The sequence below is a fragment of the Neltuma alba genome, unplaced genomic scaffold, assembly GCF_004799145.2.
Source record: "Neltuma alba isolate B1F8T4 unplaced genomic scaffold, ASM479914v2 tig00010530_pilon, whole genome shotgun sequence".
Lineage (NCBI taxonomy): Eukaryota > Viridiplantae > Streptophyta > Magnoliopsida > Fabales > Fabaceae > Neltuma > Neltuma alba.
Genome location: NW_021635401.1, coordinates 24,897 through 32,140, shown reverse-complemented (window position 1 = coordinate 32,140; position 7,244 = coordinate 24,897).

Here is a 7,244-nt window from a genome sequence, read left to right as displayed (position 1 = left end):
CATTAGCTTGGATTAATTTTTGAGTGAGAACCCCAAAGCGAACGACAAAAAGGCTCTCTTTCAAGTGGCGCTGTTGCCGAGGAGCCAAGAAATTGGTTCTCTAGGTTAGCTTGCGCTATTTGATTGTTAACTGAAGTTTTGATCTTTTTGGGTAGCATCTAGGGTAGTTTAGTTGCATATTTGTTCATAGTATAGGTTTTCATCTTGCATAGCATCAAAAATTTTTGGAAATACAAACTAATCTACTGATTTTCTTGATTTTCAGCATCTCTCACGTTGCATCAGTGAAGTCCAGTATCTGATAAGCATCCAGTCAACTTTCGCCGCGGCCAACATTCTCCTTCGCCGCGGCCAACTATCTGAATTACCAAGGGAATCCTCTCGGGATACTTTTGCCGCGGCTAACTCTTTGAAAAACCGAAGGATTTCTCTCAGGATACTTTCGCCGCGGCCAACCTCTGTTTTCACCGCGGCCAACTCCCTACAATCAGATATTTGTGAAGGGAATTGAAAGACGACGCGAAGCGAAAAAACTTAAAATTTTAAAACTTTCAATCCCTTGCCCGGATCTACTGATCGCGTTTAAGTCAGGTAGTAAGAAGCATTACCTTCGGTGTTCGATTTCCTGGTGACTCGATGATTCGGCCGTTCAGGATGCTTCTGCTTGCCTCCTTTGTCGTTCGAAGTCAACAACTCTGGTTGGCTTCCTCTACCGGTATCCACACGAGTAGCCCTCAACCTCGAACGATGTGCTAGCGTCTATGTCCGTCTAGGGTTTTCAAAATCCATCCACTCTTATCTCTCTTAGGCCGTCTCTTATCTGTTGGTACTCTCACGCTTAAAACCCTAGCTCCTCATATCAAATATATAGGATGCTATAGGTTTAATGAATAATATTTAATTTCGAAATTAACTCTAAATTAATTCCAAAATTAATACAATATCAAATATTGCCTAATCAGATAAGAGAACAATTAAATAAATATGGTTTAAATTAAATCCGTCTCACAGATTTAATTCACCTATTTATTTAATAAAGAGATGACGGAATTAATTTATATATATTTAATTTATCCTTATAAATTAAATCTAACAATTAATATCTCTTATATTTATATAATATATATACGAATTTATATATATATACACGTCCACCCTATATTATTCATTGAATCTGGACATATCTTAGATTCAATGAATCTGGACATCATAACTCGTGTTGGGCTATTTTGTGTGCGACCCTGTAGGCCCATATGAAGTTGGCAGTGGGCCATTAACTATAATGACTCACAAGTCGTAAGCGGTCTCTAGCAAGACATCATGACTACCCAAATCATATAAGGATCGTTGAACGATGTAACCTTTCATACAACCATATCACGTCCCTTTTGTCACACGACATTTTGGTCATGGATGAGGCATGGAGAACGTCATCCTCCTATTCATGACCGTTACTTTCTCGATCCCTGAGTAGTCTAAGTATAGAAACGGAACTACCTTTCCATTATAGTATGGCCATACATTTCTCAGACTCACTCATCGAGGGGCCCATTAATGTCTCTCTACGAATGTGAGGGACAAATTCCATCTTGACCATTCACATTCCTCCGCATGAAAAAACCACTAAGCCTGAACATAGTCTTTATGATCACTCGGTCAAAAGTGACTTTTGACTAGGTCAAAGCTAAGCGTTTCTCATGTATGAATCCATGATGATCTCAGGTCAAAGGGCATAGTGACATGGTTTGTATATGAGAGAAGCTTATGACTTAACCCATGCAGCTCTCTCATAGCGGGTCGGTCCAACACCTTGTACTCTTACATATGCCTATGACTTTAATTTATATCTCTATATATCTTTAAAGTCATAGTGGTCCTATTTCATCTTTGCTCCCACATAGATGACCGACCAGGGACATTTAGGATAAACCATGAGTTATCCAAGGATAGTCGTCACAGTAAACATGCAAATAATATGATAACGTAATTAATAAATTCATAAATTAACAATGTTCAAAACATAATGATTGGCCCCTAGGGCACAATTTCCAACAATTTGGTCGCCTCTGTCAACTTTCGCCGCGGCCAACATATTCTTTCTCCACGGCGAACCCTTCTGGAAATTTTAAAACTTACACTTTTTGCTTCTTTTTTTGTGCATACATAGTCATACCCGCCCATACATACTCATACTCACCCATACACTTGCATACTTAACCATACACTTGCATTCATCACATTGCATGCTTTTAGTTGATTTTGTGTGCCGCAAGTCAATTTTGTTTGCTCTTTCTCTTGTGACTTTTATCTTGCATGCCATAGGAAGCAAAACTTGTGCCCTATAACCCTGAGATTGAGAGAAGACTCAGAGAGATAAGAAGAGAGAAAAGAATTGAGGGGACAAGTGAGTTGGTGATTGAGCAAGAGAATATTTCTGTGGAATCTAGCCTATCTAGTAGTGAGAGTGAACCTACTGACCAAGAGATAATGGCTGAATTACCACAAAACCAACCTCATCCTAACCCCAATGCCAACCAAGTAAGGAATGGAGGCAATGGAGGGAATGGAGAACAAGAGAGAGTAGGAGAAAATAATGGAAACCCTAGGAGAAGAACAATTAGAGAAGCCACAACTTCTGATGTAAATTTTGATCCTTTTACTACGGCTTGTCCAAATTTTGAAGTTAACTTTGAGATTAAAGGTTTATTGATTAACTCTCTTCCTAAATTTCATGGCTTGACAGGAGAAGACCCATACCTCCATCTGCAATCTCTTTCCATGATTTGTCAGAGTATGAAGCCTGTGGGAGCATCATTGGACCAAGTGCTATGGAAGGGTTTTCATCTATCCTTGGAAGGAAAAGCTAGGGAATGGTACATGAGCCTCCCAAGACATGTAGCTGATGCATACCACAGTTGGGGGAACTTAAGGAAGGCATTTTTGGAGAAATACTTTCCGGCTTCTCGTACTTCATCAATGAGGAAGGAGATTTATTCTGCCAAGTAAGACTATGATGAATCTCTTTATGATTACTGGAATAGATTCCAGGACCTACTTTCAAGATGCCCACATCATCAAATTCCGGATGAACAACTGGTGCAGTACTTCTATGATGGGTTGAAGAACCAAGAGAAGGGCATGTTGGATGCTGCATCAGGAGGATCTTTGATAGACTCCACTGCTGAGGAGGCTTAGGATTTGATAAAGAAGATGGCCCTGAATCATCAACAACATGGTGTGAGAGATACTAGAGGAGTACATGAGATGGGAGCTGCTTCGGTGCATAGTAGAAGAATGGACGCTTCGGAATCAAAAGTAGATTCTCTGGGAAGCCAAGTGACATCTCAATTGTCTTTGATCACTGCTGAATTGAAGAATATGAGTGTGCATTACCCATCCGCTCCTATGGACATTACAGCGCCTAGTTGTGAAACATGTGGATCAGTCATGCATATTTCTAGCGTTTGTCCAGGCCACTATGAGGAAGTGTCTGTAGTCTTCCAAGGCCGTCCAAATCAAAAGTGGGACCCTTACTCCAACACTTACAATGAGGGATGGAAATCAAACCCTCGATTGGGCTGGAGGAATGATGATAGTAGACCTCCAAACAGATTTCAGAAGAGTGGAGGAGCTGGTCCATCTTCAAACCAGTTCCAAAACCAGTCTCAAGCCCTTGCGGTCCCACCTAAGGATGAAACAAATCAACTCCTACAAAATATGATGGCCTTAATGAAGGAAGAGAGGGCTGCCAACGCTACTCAGTTCAACTCTTTAGCTTCACTAATTCAACAAGACTCATTCAAGAATGATGCTAGATTTGGTGCTTTGGAAAAGAGAATGGAGCAATAGGAGACTAAATCTGAGAACATTAACTCCAATGTAACTCAGTTATCCAACAACATGAGTGAGCAACAAGCTAGAAGCAGTGGCACCATTCCTTCAAATACTGTCATAAACCCCAAAGGTTTGAATGCAATCACACTACGAAGTGGGAGGCAAGTAAGATTCAGTGAAGAGGATGAGGAATCAATTGATGAGGAGATTGAGTGTGATAAGCCTCTTCCTACACCTAAAAGAGTTAAGAATTCTGAGAGTGCAAAAGAGAGAGAACTGCTAGATGAAAAGAAGTCAACCCTTCTAAGTAGCAAAGAAGCAAGATCTGAGAGCAATTATGAGCAAGTAGCATCAAAGGAGCATGTTGGGTCATCTAAGCATGGAGCCGATAAGCTGAATGATAAAGAGGTAAATCTCAAAGACCTTCCTTTTCCTAATTCGTATTTGATAAGCAAAAGGAAGACTGAAACTAAGTATGAAAAAGATATTATTGATTTGTTTAGTAGAGTGGAAGTTAATATTCCTTTGCTTGATCTTGTTAAGAGGGTTCCTGCTTATGCTAAATACCTTAAAGACCTGTGTACCCATAAGAGAAAGTTTAGACCAAATGAAAGAGTCCAAGTGAGCTCAAATGTGTCTGCCCTGTTTAAACCTCAAATCCCTGTGAAATGCCAAGACCCTGGATCCTTCACTATCCCTTGCACTATAGGAAAAGTTTCTATAGGGGGTCTTGTTAGATCTAGGAGCAGCTATTAATGTCATGCCTAAGTCTGTATACACTTTACTAGGAGTCAAGACTCTTAAGTCAACCACTGTAGTACTCCAGTTGGCTGATAGGAGTATTAGGTATCCGGAAGGCATCATAGAGGATATTTTGGTCCAGTTTAAGGATTTGGTCTTTCCTGCTGATTTTTATGTACTTGACATGTCTTCAGAGCTTGTTCATGACACCACACTGATTCTTGGTAGACCTTTCTTGAGGACTGCTAACACTATGATTAGCATGAAAGAAGGTACCATCACTATGGAAGTAGGAGATCATAAGGTTTGTTTTAACATGTATGAAGCAATAAAGCATCCTTATGAAGACTATTCTCTTTTGGGTGTTAATATGATTGATGTTGCTGTTGATGATGCTTGTTCTAAGTTTGAATTGCAAGATGATTCCTCTAGTTCTGAACTTTATTCATTTGATTCTGCTGATGAGGATGACACTATTTCTTCTTTTTCATCCCTTTACTGTACACCTTCTTCTTGCTCATGTGGTGGTGAAGTTACATGCCTTGATTGCACTATGTTTAATTGTATGCTTTCCCCCCATATGCATTTTCCGTGTCATCCCTTGACTCCAAATTAGACTTTGATCCCTCTATTGTCAGTGATAATTCCCCTGGGGAAAGGTTTTCTGTTGCTATTTCAAATATGGAGGAAAAAGTCATGGAGAAGATTCCCTCTAAGGCGGTTGCTATAGATCAACTATAAGTTAGTTCAACGCTTGGAGAGGAAGCTATCTGCAAGGTTGAGGAACTCTTACTGGTTGAAGGAAAGGGGAGTAATCTCTTCTCTCTTGAACTTCATAATTTGATTCCTTCTATTGTGCAACCACCTGTGCTTGATTTGAAACCCCTACCCCCTACTGTGAAGTATGCTTTTCTAGAGTCTGATGAGCGATTACCTGTCATTATAGCTAACTCCCTGTCTAAGGTTGAGGAAGAAAGACTCCTTACTATATTGAGAGAGCATAAGAGGGCTATTGGGTAGACTTTAACGGACATTCATGGAATTAGTCCAGCCATTTGCACACATAGAATCTTGCTTAGTGAAGGTTCCAAACCAGTGAGACAACCCTAGAGAAGACTAAACCCCTTGATTCTTGATGTGGTTAAGAAGGAAATTACCAAACTTCTAAGTGCTGGGATCATCTATCCCATATCTGATAGTGAGTGGGTTAGTCCAATACATGTAGTGCCTAAAAAGAGTGGGGTTACTGTGGTTAGAAATGATAGGGATGAGCTTATTCCTACAAGAGTTCAAAATTCCTGGCGTGTGTGCATAGATTATAGAAAACTCAATGATGCCACACGAAAAGATCATTTCCCTCCCCCTTTCATAGACCAGATGCTTGAGAGACTTGCAGGCAAATCTCATTACTGTTTTCTAGATGGTTTCTCTGGGTACTTTCAAGTACCTATTGCACTAGAGGACCAAGATAAAACTACTTTCACATGTCCTTTTGGTACCTTTGCCTATTGAAGGATGCCTTTTGGGTTATGTAATGCTCCAGGGACTTTCCAACGTTGTATGATGGCTATATTTTGTGATTTCTTAGAGGAATGTATGGAAGTCTTTATGGATGATTTCACTATTTATGGTGGCTCTTTTGATGATTGCCTTGCTAGTCTTAAAAAAGTTTTAAAAAGATGCATTGAAAAGAATTTGATTTTACATTTCGAAAAGTGTCATTTTATGGTTAATGAAGGGATAGTGCTAGGGCATTTGATTTCTAAAAAGGGAATTGAAGTTGATAAAGCTAAGATTGAGGTTATATCTTCTTTGCCTTATCCTGCTTGTGTTAAAGATATTAGATTATTTTTGGGTCATGCGAGATTCTATAGGCGGTTTATAAAAGATTTTAGCAAGATTGCTTTACCTCTCTCAAAGCTTTTACAAAAAGATGTGAAATTTGATTTTGATGATTCTTGTAGAGTTGCACTAGTGCAAAATACTAATTTAGCTTCTACTTTTGGTGTCAGTTATAGAGGAAACAGAAGTTGTATGTTGTTTCATCACTTTTCGCTTCTGACCTGCTTAGACCTGAAGCCATAAACTTACATATGACTTCTGTTCAATTTTGAACAGACTCCATAAATATACCAAATAATTTTAAATTATATTTCATCATTTCATATAATAGCATTAGGACATCTTCTTCTATAAGGTATAAAGGCATTATTACATACTATGGTTTCATTTTTATTTAATTAATTCCATTAAAAATTTTAATTATTTAAATAGAAATAATATATTTTTTAAATTCTTTTTATTTTTTCTTTTTCACTAACTGAATGGTTTTTAATGAGAAATTTTCTTTTAAATGATTTTATACAATTAAAAACTTGATTTATTTCAAACTTAGATGAAGAAATTATCTATTTATATTAGGTACAATATCTAGTATATATCTAACTAGATGCTGTGTGCAATTTTTTTTTTTTAGTACAAGCTGTATGTAATTTTTTTAAAGGCCTACTGCGTCTGGCCCATTACCAGCAGCCGTATGGTGCATATGGCTTCAGTCCCATTTCGGGCCTGAAGCCATAACACGTTCAGCAACTTAAAAAAAAAAAATCCCCGCTTCCCTCCATATTTTCATCAGCGCGCCTTCCAGTCTTCCGTGTACAGTCATCAGC